The sequence below is a fragment of the Acanthochromis polyacanthus genome, chromosome 13 (assembly GCF_021347895.1).
Source record: "Acanthochromis polyacanthus isolate Apoly-LR-REF ecotype Palm Island chromosome 13, KAUST_Apoly_ChrSc, whole genome shotgun sequence".
Lineage (NCBI taxonomy): Eukaryota > Metazoa > Chordata > Actinopteri > Pomacentridae > Acanthochromis > Acanthochromis polyacanthus.
Window position 1 is genome coordinate 402094 of NC_067125.1, and position 15606 is coordinate 417699.

Sequence of the window (15606 nt, forward strand, 5' to 3'; positions counted from 1 at the left end):
TCACAGGCTTTTATTTTGAAATTTTGCTGTGCTTTTATTTTGAAAGACAGAGAAAGGAAGATCTGACCTGGTCAATATTTGGATTGGAGTTCCTCGATAGCAGGTGTGTCTAATTCAGTTCCTGGAGGTCCACTATCCTCTGTGTTGTACATGTTTCCTTCTTCCAACACACCTGATTCAAATGATTAGCTATCATTAAGCTCAGCAGAAGCCTGATAACGAGCCTGATCATTTGAATCAGGTGTGTTGGAACTGAGTTTGACACCACTGCTCTAAAGGCTGTGTGAAGCTGAGAGGTTGAGCTGATTTTCAGGCTGAAATGCAGCTCCTGTGGAGGTATTGGGTGTGAAGGTGGGTGTGGCACACCAATGAGTCTGTGTGTGTGCGTGTGAACATGCCTGCGCGTGTGTAAGGGCGGTTGCTATGGGCCCCCACAGCAACGGTGCCTGCCACAGACAGCAAAAAAGTGCTTCTCAGCAGCACCGCGCAACATCTCGTTCTGGCGCTAACTGTGGGCTAACCGTGAATGCTAGCTGAAAACTGAAATGACCGTGAGCGAGAGGAAGGCCGTGGCTATCCATAGATATGATTATTTTCCAAATATTGAGAGAAATGACCGAGTTACAGCGATTTAAAAAACACTGTCCCTCCATGAGGCAGATGATCCAGTTTACATTGGTTCTTATGGAGAGAGCGGTGCGACTTTGGTCTAAACTGCTGTCTGCCATTTCCCTTCAGAAAAAGCTAGGTCTTCAAACTTGGATTCATTTGAATCCCAGGAAAATTGTCTACAATCTGACCAAATTTTATTCCCCTAACATTTATCGTTTGGTCGTGAGGGCGATGCGATCGGGAAATTTTCAGGCGGATTTTTCACCTCTCCTCCACTCTACCAACTGACATGCCGCACTCTAACCAGAGCAGATTTTGAGAATTTTCACTTTTTTGAGGACTCACTGATGAAAAACTGTAAATCTCAGCCTGACATAAAATACATTCCTGCGGAGACAAGAAAAATCACTGCATTTTGATGGTTAAATGAAGTTTCTAGGTGAATGTATGGTGAAGCAGTGGCGTTTGGAAAAAAGTGGATTTTTTCAGCCGATTTTTTTCACTCCCCATTCATTTCCTATGGGACTTTTTTGGCAGTTTTTTGCGAATAATTCTACGATAAAATGACGAATGTCTTAGAAAAGTCATAGCACACTATTCCTGATGAAGCCGCACGTTTTGATATATAATTTATGTTGGTTTTCTCAAAGCCCTAGGACAAGTTAGCGACCGAAAATCGGCGGAAACGTGAAGAAAAAATGATATTGGGGTAGTAATGGAAATACTAGACAATTCCCGCTGGTGCGGAAATCGTGGGAGGGGCTCGGGATGTGTGCATGTCCGGAGAGGCGTATTTATTCTAACGGCTGTGTGAAGCTGAGAGGTTTTGGTGACATTTTCCGGTCCGTCACAGACTTTTATTTTAAAATTGTGCTGTGCTTTTATTTTCAAAGGCAGAGACATGAAGATCTCACCTGGTCAAAATTTGGACTGGAGATACTCTAAAGGCTGTGTGAAGCTGAGAGGTTGAACTGGCAAATTGTGCAGTGCTTTTAATTTGAAAGGCAGAGACAGGAAGATCTCACCTGGTCAAAATTTGGATTGGAGCTACTGTAAAGCTGGGGTGTCAAACTCAGTTCCCGGAGGACCACTATCCTCTGTGTTCTAGATGTTTCCTTCTTACAACACACCTGATTCAAATGATTAGCTATCATTAAGCTCAGCAGAAGCCTGATAACGAGCCTGATCATTTGTATCAGGTGTGTTGGAACTGAGTTTGACACCCCTGTTCTAAAGGCTGTGTGAAGCTGAGATGTTGAACTGGCATTTCCAGTCTGTCGCAGGCTTTTATTTAGAAATTGTGCTGTGCTTGTATTTTGAAAGGCAGAGACAGGAAGATCTCACCTGGTCAAAATTTGGATTGGAGTTATTGTAAAGGCTGTGTGAAGCTGAGAGGTTTAACTGGTGTTTTCAGGCCCATCGCTGGCTTTTATTTTGAAATTGTGCTGTGCTTTTATTTTGAAAGGGAAAGAAAGGAAGATCTCACCTGGTCAACATTTGGATTGGAGTTACTCTAAAGCAGGGGTGTCAAACTCAGTTCCTGGAGGTCCACTATCCTCTATGTTTTAGATGTTTCCCTCTTCCAACACACCTGATTCAAATAATCAGCTCATCATTAAGCTCAGCAGAAGCCTGATAACGAGCCTGATCATTTGAATCAGGTGTGTTGGAACTGAGTTTGACACCCCTGCTCTAAAGGCTGTGTGAAGCTGAGAGGTTTCAGTGATTTTCAGGCTGAAATGCAGCTCCTGTGGAGGTATTGGGTGTGAAGGTGGGTGTGGCACTCCAATGAGTCTGTGTGTGTGCGTGGGAGCATGCCTGCGCGTGTGTAAGGGCGGTTGCTATGGGCCCCATAGCAACGGTGCCTGCCACAGACAGCAGAAAAGTGCTTCTCAGCAGCAGCGCGCAACCTCCCGTTCTGGCGCTAATTGTGGGCTAACCGTGAATGTTAACTGAAAACCGAAATGACCGTGAGCGAGAGGAGGGCTGTGGCAAACTATAAATGTAATTATTTTCCAAATATTGTGAGAAATGACCGAGTTACAGCGATTTAAAGAACACTGTCCCTCCATGAGGCAGATGATTCAGTTAACATTGGTTCTTATGGGGAGAACGGTGCGACTTTGCTCTAAACTGCTGCCTGCCATTTCACTTCAGAAAGAGCTAGGTCTTCAAACTTGGATTCATTTGAATCCCAGGAAAATTGTTTAAAATCTGACCAAATTTCATTCCCCTAACATTTATCGTTTGGTCGTGAGGGCGATGCGGTCGGGAAATTTTCAGGCGGATTTTTCACCTCTCCTCCACTCTACCAACTGACATGCCGCACTCTAACCAGAGCAGATTTTGAAAATTTTCACTTTTTTGAGGACTCACTGATCAAAAACTGTAAATCTCAGCCTGACATAAAATACATTCCTGCGGAGACAAGAAAAATCCCTGCGTTTTGATGGTTAAATGAAGTTTCTAGGTGAACGTATGGCGAAGCAGTGGCGTTTGGAAAACAGTGGATTTTTTGAGCCGATTTTTTTCACTCCCCATTCATTTTCTATGGGAGTTTTTGCGCAGTTTTTTGCGAATAATTCTGCGAAAAAATGACGAATGTCTTAGAAAAGTCATAGCACACTATTCCCGATGAAGCCGCACGTTTTGATATATAATTTGTTTTGGTTTTCTCAAAGCCCTAGGACGAGTTAGCGACCGAAAATCGGCGGAATCGTGAAGAAAAAATGATATTGGGGTAGTAATGGAAATACTAGACAATTCCCGCTCGCGGAAATCGTGGGAGGGGCTCGGGATGTGTGCATGTCCGGAGAGGCGTATTTCCGCGTTTTCCAGCCCATAACAGGCATTTATTTTGAAGTTGTTCCGTGCTTTTATTTTGAAAGCAAGAGACAGCAAGATCTCACCTGGTCAAAATTTGGATTGGAGTTACTGTAAAGGCTGTGTGAAGCTGAGAGGATTAACTGGCGTTTTCCAGTCCGTCCATCGCAGGCTTTTATTTTGAAATTGTGCTGTGCTTTTATTTTGAAAGGAAGAGATGGGAAGATCTCACCTGGTGAACATTTGGATTTAAGTTACTGTAAAGGCTGTGTGAAGCTGAGAGGTTTAACAGGCATTTCCAGTACCTTGCAGGCTTTTATTTTGACATTGTGCTGTGCTTTTATTTTGAACGGCAGAGACAGGAAGATGTCACCTGGTCAAAATTTAGATTGGAGTTACTCAAAAGGCTGTGTGAAGCTGAGAGGTTTAACTGGCGCTTTCAGTCCGTCGAAGGCTTTTATTTTGAAATTGTGCTGTGCTTTTATTTTGAAAGGCAAAGACAGGAAGATCTCACCTGGTCAACATTTGGATTGGAGTTACTCTAAAGCACGGGTGTCAAAGTCAGTTCCTGGAGGTCCACTATCCTCTATGTTCTAGATGTTTCCTTCTTACAACACACCTGATTCAAATAAGCAGCTCATCATCAAGCTCAGCAGAAGCCTGATAACGAGCCTGATCATTTGAATCAGGTGTGTTGGAACTGAGTTTGACACCCCTGCTCTAAAGGCTGTGTGAAGCTGAGAGGTTTAACTGGTGTTTTCAGGCCCATCGCAGGCTTTTATTTTGAAATTGTGCTGTGCTTTTATTTTGAAAGGGAAAGACAGGAAGATCTCACCTGGTCAACATTTGGATTGGAGTTACTCTAAAGCAGGGGTGTCAAACTCAGTTTCTGGAGGACCACTATCCTCTATGTTTTAGATGTTTCCTTCTTACAACACACCTGATTCAAATGATACACTATCATTAAGCTCAGCAGAAGCCTGATAACGAGCCTGATCATTTGAATCAGGTGTGTTGGAAGTGAGTTTGACACCCCTGCTGTAAAGGCTGTGTGAAGCTGAGAGGTTGAACTGATTTTCAGGCTGAAATGCAGCTCCTGTGGAGGTATTGGGTGTGAAGGTGGGTGTGGCACACCAATGAGTCTGTGTGTGTGCGTGCGACCATGCCTGCGCGTGTGTAAGAGCGGTTGCTATGGGCCCCCATAGCAACGGTGCCTGCCACAGACAGCAAAAAAGTGCTTCTCAGCAGCAGCGCGCAACATCTCGTTCTGGCGCTAATTGTGGGCGAACCGTTAATGGTAGCTGAAAACTAAAATGACCGTGAGCGAGAGGAAGGCTGTGGCTTTCCATAAATGTAATTATTTTCCAAATCTTGTGAGAAATGACCGAGTTACAGCGATTTAAAAAACACTGTCCCTCCATGAGGCAGATGATTCAGTTTACATTGGTTCTTATGGAGAGAACGGTGCGACTTTGGTCTAAACTGCTGCCTGCCATTTCACGTCAGAAAGAGCTAGGTCTTCAAACTTGGATTCATTTGAATCCCAGGAAAATTGTTTACAATCTGACCAAATTTCATTCCCCTAACATTTATAGTTTGGTCGTGAGGGCGATGCGATCGTGAAATTTTCAGGCGAATTTTTCACCTCTCCTCCACTCTACCAACTGACATGCCGCACTCTAAACAGAGCAGATTTTGAAAATTTTCACTTTTTTGAGGACTCACTGATCAAAAACTGTAAATCTCAGCCTGACAGAAAATACATTCCTGCGGAGACAAGAAAAATTACTGCGTTTTGATGGTTAAATGAAGTTTCTAGGTGAACGTATGGCGAAGCAGTGGCGTTTGGAAAAAAGGGGATTTTTTGAGCCGATTTTTTTCGGTCCCCATTCATTTCCTATGGGACTTTTTTGGCAGTTTTTTGCGAATAATTCTGCGAAAAAATGACGAATGTCTTAGAAAAGTCATAGCCCGGGATTCCCGATGAAGCCGCACGTTTTGATATATAATTTGTTTTTATTTTCTCAAAGCCCTAGGACGAGTTAGCGACCGAAAAACGGCGGAAACGTGAAGAAAATATAATAATAAACGCAGCAGGAGAACAATAGTGGCTCGTGGCTTCGCCACGAGCCACTCTCCTCCCATTGCTTTGCAATGGAGAGGAGAGTGGCTCGTGCCGAAGCCCGAGCCCCTAATAAAAGAGAATAATAAACGCCACAGGAGAACAATAGTGGCTCGTGGCTTCGCCACGAGCCACTCTCCTCCCATTGCTTTGCAATGGAGAGGAGAGTGGCTCGTGTCGAAGCCCGAGCCCCTAACTAGACAATTCCCGCACGCGGAAATCGTGGGAGGGGCTCGGGATGTGTGCATGTCCGGAGCTGGGCAGGAGAGGGGTATTTTTCGGTCCGTCACAGGCTTTTATTTTGAAATTGTGCTGTGCTTTTATTTTGAAAGGCAGAGACAGGAAGATCAGACCTGGTTAAAATTTGGATTGGAGTAAAGGCTGTGTGAAGCTGAGAGATTTAACTGGAGTTTTCAGTCCGTCGCAGGCTTTTATTTTGAAATTGTGCTGTGCTTTTATTTTGAAGAAGAGACAGGAAGATCTCACCTGGTCAAAATTTGGATTGGAGTTACTGTAAAGGCTGTGTGAAACTGAGAAGTTTAACTGGCAAATTGTGCTGTGCTTTTATTTTGAAAGGCAGAGACAGGAAGATCTCACCTGGTCAAAATTTGGATTGGAGTTACTGTAAAGGCTGTGTAAAGCTGAGAAGTCAAACAGGCAAATTGTGCTGTGCTTTTATTTTGAGAGGAAGAGACAGGAAGACCAGACCTGGTCAAAATTTGGATTGGAGTTACTCTAAAGGCTGTGTGAAGCTGAGAGGTTTAACTGGCAAATTGTGCTTTAAAGTAATTTTGAAAGGCAGAGACAGGAAGATCTCACCTGGTCAAAATTTGGATTGGAGTTACTATAAAGGCTGTGTGAAGCTGAGAGGTTTAACTGGCATTTCCAGTGTGTCGCAGGCTTTTATTTTGAAATTGTGCTCTGCTTTTATTTTGAAAGGCAAAGACAGGTAGATTTCACCCTGTCAAAATTGGATTGGAGTTACCCCAAACCAGGGGTGTCAAACTCAGTTCCTGGAGGTCCACTATCCTCTGTGTTTTAGATGTTTACCTCTTCCAACACACCTGATTCAAATGATCAGCTCATCATGAAGCTCTGCAGAAGCCTGATAACAAGCCTGATCATTTGAATCAGGTGATTTGGAACAGGGAAACATCTAAAACATAGAGGATTGGAGTTACTCTAAAGGCTGAGTGAAGCTGAGAGGTTTAACTGGCGTTTCCAGTCCGTCACAGGCTTTTATTTTAAAATTGTGCTGTGCTTTTATTTTGAAAGGCAGAGATGGGAAGATCTCACCTGGTCAAAACTTGGATTGGAGTTACTATAAAGGCTGTGTGAAGCTGAGATGTTTAACTGGCATTTCCAGTCTGTCGCAGGCTTTTATTCTGAAATTGTGCTGTGCTTTTATTTTGAAAGGCAGAGACAGGAAGATCTCACCTGGTCAAAATTTGGATTGGAGTTACTCTAAAGGCTGTGTGAAGCTGAGAGGTTTAACAGGCGTTTCCAGTACCTTGCAGGCTTTTATTTTGAAATTGTGCTGTGCTTTTATTTTGAAAGGCACAGACAGCAAGATCTCACCTGGTCAAAATTTGGATTGGAGTTACTGTAAAGGCTGTGTGAAGCTGAGAGGTTTAACTGGAGTTTCCAGTCTGTTGCAGGCTTTTATTTGAAATTGTGCTGTGCTTTTATTTTGAAAGTCAAAGACAGGAAGATCTCACCTGGTCAACATTTGGATTGGAGTTACTCTAAAGCAGGGGTGTCAAACTCAGTTCCTGGAGGCCCACTATCCTCTTTGTTCTAGATGTTTCCATCTTACATCATAAAGCTCAGCAGAAGCCTGATAACGAGCCTGATCATTTGAATCAGGTGTGTTGGAACTGAGTTTGACAGCCCTGCTCTAAAGGATATGTGAAGCTGAGAGGTTGAACTGATTTTCAGGCTGAAATGCAGCTCCTGTGGAGGTATTGGGTGTGAAGGTGGGTGTGGCACACCAATGAGTCTGTGTGTGTGCGTGGGAGCATGCCTGCGCGTGTGTAAGGGCGGTTGCTATGGGCCACCATAGCAACGGTGCCTGCCACAGACAGCAGAAAAGTGCTTCTCAGCAGCAGCGCGCAACGTCTCGTTCTGGCGCTAATTGTGGGCTAACCGTTAATGCTAGCTGAAAACCGAAATGACCGTGAGCGAGAGGAAGGCCGTGGCTTTCCATAAATGTAATTATTTTCCAAATATTGTGAGAAATGACCGAGTTACAGCGATTTAAAAAACACTGTCCCTCCATGAGGCAGATGATCCAGTTTACATTGGTTCTTATGGAGAGAACGGTGCGACTTTGCTTTAAACTGCTGCCTGCCATTTCCCTTCAGAAAGAGCTTGGTCTTCAAACTTGGATTCATTTGAATCCCAGGAAAATTGTTTACAATCTGACCAAATTTCATTCCCCTAACATTTATCGTTTGGTCGTGAGGGCGATGCGATCGGGAAATTTTCAGGCGGATTTTTCTCCTCTCCTCCACTCTACCAACTGACATGCCGCACTCTAACCAGAGCAGATTTTGAGAATTTTCACTTTTTTGAGGACTCACTGATCAAAAACTGTAAATGTCAGCCTGACATAAAATACATTCCTGCGGAGACAAGAAAAATCACTGCGTTTTGATGGTTAAATGAAGTTTCTAGGTGAACGTATGGCGAAGGAGTGGCGTTGGGAAAAAAGTGGATTTTTGAGCCGAATTTTTTCACTCCCCATTCATTTTCAATGGGACTTTTTTCGCAGTTTTTTGCGAATAATTCTGCGAATAAATGACGAATTTCTTAGAAAAGTCATAGCACACTATTCCCGATGAAGCCGCACGTTTTGATATATAATTTATTTTGGTTTTCTCAAAGCCCTAGGACAAGAAGCGAATCGAAAAACGGCGGAAACGTGAAGAAAATATAATAACTAGACAATTCCCGCTCGCGGAAATCGTGGGAGGGGCTCGGGATGTGTGCATGTCCGGAGAGGCGTATTTATTCTAACGGCTGTGTGAAGCTGAGAGGTTTTGGTGATATTTTCTGGTCCGTCACAGACTTTTATTTTAAAATTGTGCTGTGCTTTTATTTTCAAAGGCAGAGACATGAAGATCTCACCTGGTCAAAATTTGGATTGGAGATACTCTAAAGGCTGTGTGAAGCTGAGAGGTTGAACTGGCAAATTGTGCTGTGCTTTTAATTTGAAAGGCAGAGACAGGAAGATCTCACCTGGTCAAAATTTGGATTGGAGTTACTGTAAAGCTGGGGTGTCAAACTCAGTTCCTGGAGGACCACAATCCTCTGTGTTCTAGATGTTTCCTTCTTACAACACACCTGATTCAAATGATTAGCTATCATTAAGCTCAGCAGAAGCCTGATAACGAGCCTGATCATTTGTATCAGGTGTGTTGGAACTGAGTTTGACACCCCTGTTCTAAAGGCTGTGTGAAGCTGAGATGTTGAACTGGCATTTCCAGTCTGTCGCAGGCTTTTATTTAGAAATTGTGCTGTGCTTGTATTTTGAAAGGCAGAGACAGGAAGATCTCACCTGGTCAAAATTTGGATTGGAGTTATTGTAAAGGCTGTGTGAAGCTGAGAGGTTTAACTGGTGTTTTCAGGCCCATAGCTGGCTTTTATTTTGAAATTGTGCTGTGCTTTTATTTTGAAAGGTAAAGAAAGGAAGATCTCACCTGGTCAACATTTGGATTGGAGTTACTCTAAAGCAGGGGTGTCAAACTCAGTTCCTGGAGGTCAACTATCCTCTATGTTCTAGATCTTTCCCTCTTCCAACACACCTGTTTCAAATAATCAGCTCATCATCAAGCTCAGCAGAAGCCTGATAACGAGCCTGATCATTTGAATCAGGTGTGTTGGAACTGAGTTTGACACCCCTGCTCTAAAGGCTGTGTGAAGCTGAGAGGTTGAACTGATTTTCAGGCTGAAATGCAGCTCCTGTGGAGGTATTGGGTGTGAAGGTGGGTGTGGCACACCAATGAGTCTGTGTGTGTGCGTGGGAGCATGCCTGCGCGTGTGTAAGGGCGGTTGCTATGGGCCACCATAGCAACGGTGCCTGCCACAGACAGCAGAAAAGTGCTTCTCAGCAGCAGCGCGCAACGTCTCGTTCTGGCGCTAATTGTGGGCTAACCGTTAATGCTAGCTGAAAACCGAAATGACCGTGAGCGAGAGGAAGGCTGTGGCTAACCAGAAATGTAATTATTTTCCAAATATTGTGAGAAATGACCGAGTTACAGCGATTTAAAAAACACTATCCCTCCATGAGGCAGATGATCCAGTTTACATTGGTTCTTATGGAGAGAACGGTGCAACTTTGGTCTAAACTACTGCCTGCCATTTCACTTCAGAAAGAGCTAGGTCTTCAATCTTGGATTCATTTGAATCCCAGGAAAACTGTTTACAATCTGACCAAATTTCAATCTCCTATCTCTTATCGTTTGGTCATGAGGGCGATGCGATCGAGAAATTTTCAGGCGGATTTTTCACCTCTCCTCCACTCTACCAACTGACATGCCGCACTCTAACCAGAGCAGATTTTGAGAATTTTCACTTTTTTGAGGACTCACTGATGAAAAACTATAAATCTCAGCCTGACATAAACTACATTCCTGCGGAGACAAGAAAAATCCCTGCGTTTTGATGGTTAAATGAAGTTTCTAGGTGAACGTATGGCGAAGCAGTGGCGTTTGGAAAAAAGTGGATTTTTTCAGCCGATTTTTTTCACTCCCCATTCATTTTCAATGGGAATTTTTTCGCAGTTTTTTGCGAATAATTCTGCGATAAAATGACGAATTTCTTAGAAAAGTCATAGCACACTATTCCCGATGAAGCCGCACGTTTTGATATATAATTTGTTTTGGTGCTCTCAAAGGCCTAGGACGAGTTACGAATCGAAAAACGGCGGAAACGTTAATAATAATAAAATATAATAAACGCTTTTTCAACAGGAGAACAATAGTGGCTCGTGGCTTCGCCACGAGCCACTCTCCTCCCATTGCTTTGCAATGGAGAGGAGAGTGGCTCGTGTCGAAGCCCGAGCCCCTAACTAGACAATTCCCGCTCGCGGAAATCGTGGGAGGGGCTCGGGATGTGTGCATGTCCGGAGCTGGGCAGGAGAGGGTTATTTTTTGGTCCGTCACAGGCTTTTATTTTGAAATTGTGCTGTGCTTTTATTTTCAAAGGCAGAGACATGAAGATCTCACATGGTCAAAATTTGGATTGGAGTTACTATAAAGGCTGTGTGAAGCTGAGAGGTTTAACTGGCATTTCCAGTGTGTCGCAGGCTTTTATTTTGAAATTGTGCTCTGCATTTATTTTGAAAGGCAAAGACAGGTAGATTTCACCCTGTCAAAATTTGGATTGGAGTTACCCCAAACCAGGGGTGTCAAACTCAGTTCCTGGAGGTCCACTATCCTCTGTGTTTTAGATGTTTACCTCTTCCAACACACCTGATTCAAATGATCAGCTTATCATGAAGCTCTGCAGAAGCATTATAACAAGCCTGATCATTTGAATCAGGTGATTTGGAACAGGGAAACATCTAAAACATAGAGGATTGGAGTTACTCTAAAGGCTGAGTCAAGCTGAGAGGTTTAACTGGCGTTTCCAGTCCGTCACAGGCTTTTATTTTGAAATTGTGCTGTGCTTTTATTTTGAAAGGCAGAGACAGGAAGATCTCACCTGTTCAACATTTGGATTGGAGTTACTGTAAAGGCTGTGTGAAGCTGAGAGGTTTAACTGGCAAATTGTGCTGTAAAGTAATTTTGAAAGGCAGAGACCTGAAGATCTCACCTGGTCAAAATTTGGATTGGAGTTACTCTAAAGGCTGTGTGAAGCTGAGATGTTTAACTGGCATTTCCAGTCTGTCGCAGGCTTTTATTTAGCAATTGTGCTGTGCTTTTATTTTGAAAGGCAAAGACGGGAAGATCTCACCTGGTCAAAATTTGGATTGGAGTTACTATAAAGACTGTGTGAAGCTGAGAGGTTTAACTGGTGTTTTCAGGCCCATCGCAGGCTTTTATTTTGAAATTGTGCTGTACTTTTATTTTGAAAGGGAAAGACAGGAAGATCTCACCTGGTCAAAATTTGGATTGGAGTTACTCTAACGGCTGTGTGAAACTGAGAAGTTTACCTGGCAAATTGTGCTGTGCTTTTATTTTGAAAGGCAAAGACAGGAAGATCTCACCTGGTCAACATTTTAATTGGAGTTACTGTGAAGGCTGTGTGAAGCTGAGCGGTTTAACTGGAGTTTCCAGTGTGTTACAGGCTTTTATTTTGAAATTGTGCTGTGCTTTTATTTTTAAAAGGCAAAGACAGGAAGATCTCACCTGGTCAATATTTGGATTGGAGTTACTCAAAAGGCTGAGTGAAGCTGAGAGGTTTCACTGGCGTTTCCAGTCTGTCACAGGCTTTTATTTTGCAATTGTGCTGTGCTTTTATTTTGAAAGGCCGAGACAGAAAGATCTGACCTGGTCAAAATTTGGATTGGAGTTACTCTAAAGCAGGGGTGTCAAACTCAGTGCCTGAAGGTCCACTATCCTCTATGTTCTAGATGTTTCCTTCTTACAACACACCTGATTCAAATGATCAGCTCATCATTAAGCTCAGCAGAAGCCTGATAACGAGCCTGATCATTTGAATCAGGTGTGTTGGAACTGAGTTTGACACCCCTGCTCTAAAGGCTGTGTGAAGCTGAGAGGTTGAACTGATTTTCAGGCTGAAATGCAGCTCCTGTGGAGGTATTGGGTGTGAAGGTGGGTGTGGCACACCAATGAGTCTGTGTGTGTGCGTGGGAGCATGCCTGCGCGTGTGTAAGGGCGGTTGCTATGGGCCCCCATAGCAACGGTGCCTGCCACAGACAGCAGAAAAGTGCTTCTCAGCAGCAGCGCGCAACGTCTCGTTCTGGCGCTAATTGTGGGCTAACCGTGAATGCTAGCTGAAAACCGAAATGACCGTGAGCGAGAGGAAGGCTGTGGCTATCCATACATATGATTATTTTCTGAATATTGTGAGAAATGACCGAGTTACAGCGATTTAAAAAACACTGTCCCTCCATGAGCCAGATGATTCAGTTTACATTGGTTCTAATGGGGAGAACGGTGATACTTTGGTCTAAACTGCTGCCTGCCATTTCCCTTCAGAAAGAGCTAGGTCTTCAAACTTGGATTCATTTGAATCCCAGGAAAATTGTCTACAATCTGACCGAATTTCATTCCCTTAACATTTATCGTTTGGTCGTGAGGGCAATACGATCGTTAAATTTTCAGGCGGATTTTTCACCTCTCCTCCACTCTACCAACTGACATGCCGCACTCTAACCAGAGCAGATTTTGAGAATTTTCACTTTTTTGAGGACTCACTGATCAAAAACTGTAAATCTCAGCCTGACATAAAATACATTCCTGCGGAGATGAGAAAAATCACTGCGTTTTGATGGTTAAATGAAGTTTCTAGGTGAACGTGTGGCGAAGCAGTGGCGTTTGGAAAAAAGTGGATTTTTTGAGCCGATTTTTTTCCGTCCCCATTCATTTTCTATGGGACTTTTTTCGCAGTTTTTTGCGAATAATTCTGCGATAAAATGACGAATTTCTTAGAAAAGTCATAGCCCGCGATTCCCGAAGAAGCCGCACGTTTTGATATATAATTTATTTTGGTTTTCTCAAAGGCCTAGGACTAGTTAGCGACCGAAAAACGGCGGAAACGTTAAGAATAAAACGGAATAATAATAAACGCCACAGGAGAACAATAGTGGCTCGTGGCTTCGCCACGAGCCACTCTCCTCCCATTGCTTTGCAATGGAGAGGAGAGTGGCTCGTGTCGAAGCCCGAGCCCCTAACTAGACAATTCCCGCTCGCGGAAATCGTGGGAGGGGCTCGGGATGTGTGCATGTCCAGAGCAGCATGGGATAGGCATATTTACTCTAAAGGCTGTGTGAAGCTGAGAGGTTTAACTGGAGTTTTCAGTCCGTGGCAGGCTTTTATTTTGAAATTGTGCTGTGCTTTTATTTTGAAATGCAGAGACAGGAAGATTTCACCTGGTCAAAATTTGGATTGGAGTTACTGTAAAGGCTGTGTGAAGCTGAGAGGTTTAACTGGAGTTTTCAGTCCGTCGCAGGCTTTTATTTTGAAATTGTGCTGTGCTTTTATTTTGAAAGGGAAAGACAGGAAGATCTCACCTGGTGAACATTTGGATTGGAGTTACTCTAAAGCAGGGGTGTCAAACTCAGTTCCTGGAGGACCACTATCCTCTGTGTTCTAGATGTTTCCTTCTTACAACACACCTGATTCAAATGATTAGCTATCATGAAGCTCAGCAGAAGCCTGATAACGAGCCTGATCATTTGAATCAGGTGTGTTGGAACTGAGTTGACAGCTCTGCTCTAAAGGCTGTGTGAAGCTGAGAGGTTGAACTGATTTTCAGGCTGAAATGCAGCTCCTGTGGAGGTATTGGGTGTGAAGGTGGGTGTGGCACACCAATGAGTCTGTGTGTGTGCGTGGGACCATGCCTGCGCGTGTGTAAGGGCGGTTGCTATGGGCCCCCATAGCAACAGTGCCTGCCACAGACAGCAGAAAAGTGCTTCTCAGCAGCACCGCGCAACGTCTCGTTCTGGCGTTAATTGTGGGCGAACCGTTAATGGTAGCTGAAAACTAAAATGACCGTGAGCGAGAGGAAGGCTGTGGCTATTCATACATATGATTATTTTCCAAATATTGTGAGAAATAACCGAGTTACAGCGATTTAAAAAACACTGTCCCTCCATGAGCCAGATGATTCAGTTTACATTGGTTCTAATGGGGAGAACGGTGCAACTTTGGTCTAAACTGCTGCCTGCCATTTCCCTTCAGAAAGAGATAGGTCTTCAAACTTGGATTCATTTGAATCCCAGGAAAATTGTCGACAATCTGACCAAATTTCATTCCTCTAACATTTATCGTTTGGTCGTGAGGGCGATGCGATCGGGAAATTTTCAGGCGGATTTTTCACCTCTCCTCCACTCTACCAACTGACATGCCGCACTCTAACCAGAGCAGATTTTGAGAATTTTCACTTTTTTGAGGACTCACTGATGAAAACCTGTAAATCTCAGCCTGACATAAAATACATTCCTGCGAAGACAAGAAAAATCACTGCGTTTTGATGGTTAAATGAAGTTTCTAGGTGACCGTATGGCGAAGCAGTGGCGTTTGGAAAAAAGTGGATTTTTTGAGCCGATTTTTTTCACTCCCCATTCATTTTCTATGGGAATTTTTTGGCAGTTTTTTGCGAATAATTCTGCGAAAAAATGACGAATTTCTTAGAAAAGTCATAGCCCGGGATTCCCGATGAAGCCGCACGTTTTGATATATAATTTGTTTTGGTTTTCTCAAAGCCCTAGGACTAGTTAGCGACCGAAAAACGGCGGAAACGTTAAAAATAAAATATAATAAACGCAGCAGGAGAACAATAGTGGCTCGTGGCTTCGCCACGAGCCACTCTCCTCCCATTGCTTTGCAATGGAGAGGAGAGTGGCTCGTGCCGAAGCCCGAGCCCCTAACTAGACAATTCCCGCACGCGGAAATCGTGGGAGGGGCTCGGGGTGTGTGCATGTCCGGAGCTGGGCAGGAGAGGGGTATTTTTTGGTCCGTCACAGGCTTTTATTTTCAAATTGTGCTGTGCTTTTATTTTGAAAGGCAGAGACAAGAAGATCTCACCTGGTCAAAATTTGGATTGGAGTTACTCAAAGGGCTGTGTGAAGCTGAGAGGTTTAACTGGCAAATTGTGCTGTAAAGTAATTTTGAAAGGCAGAGACAGGAAGATCTCACCTGGTCAACATTTTAATTGGAGTTACTGTAAAGGCTGTGTGAAGCTGAGAGGTTTAGCTGGCGTTTTCCACTCCGTCGCAGGCTTTTGTTTAGAAATTGTGCTGTGCTTTTATTTTGAAAGGCAGAGACAGGAAGATCTCACCTGCTCACAATTTTGATTGGAGTTACTGTATAGGCTGTGTGAAGCTGAGAGGTTTAATTGGTGTTTTCAGGCCCATCGCA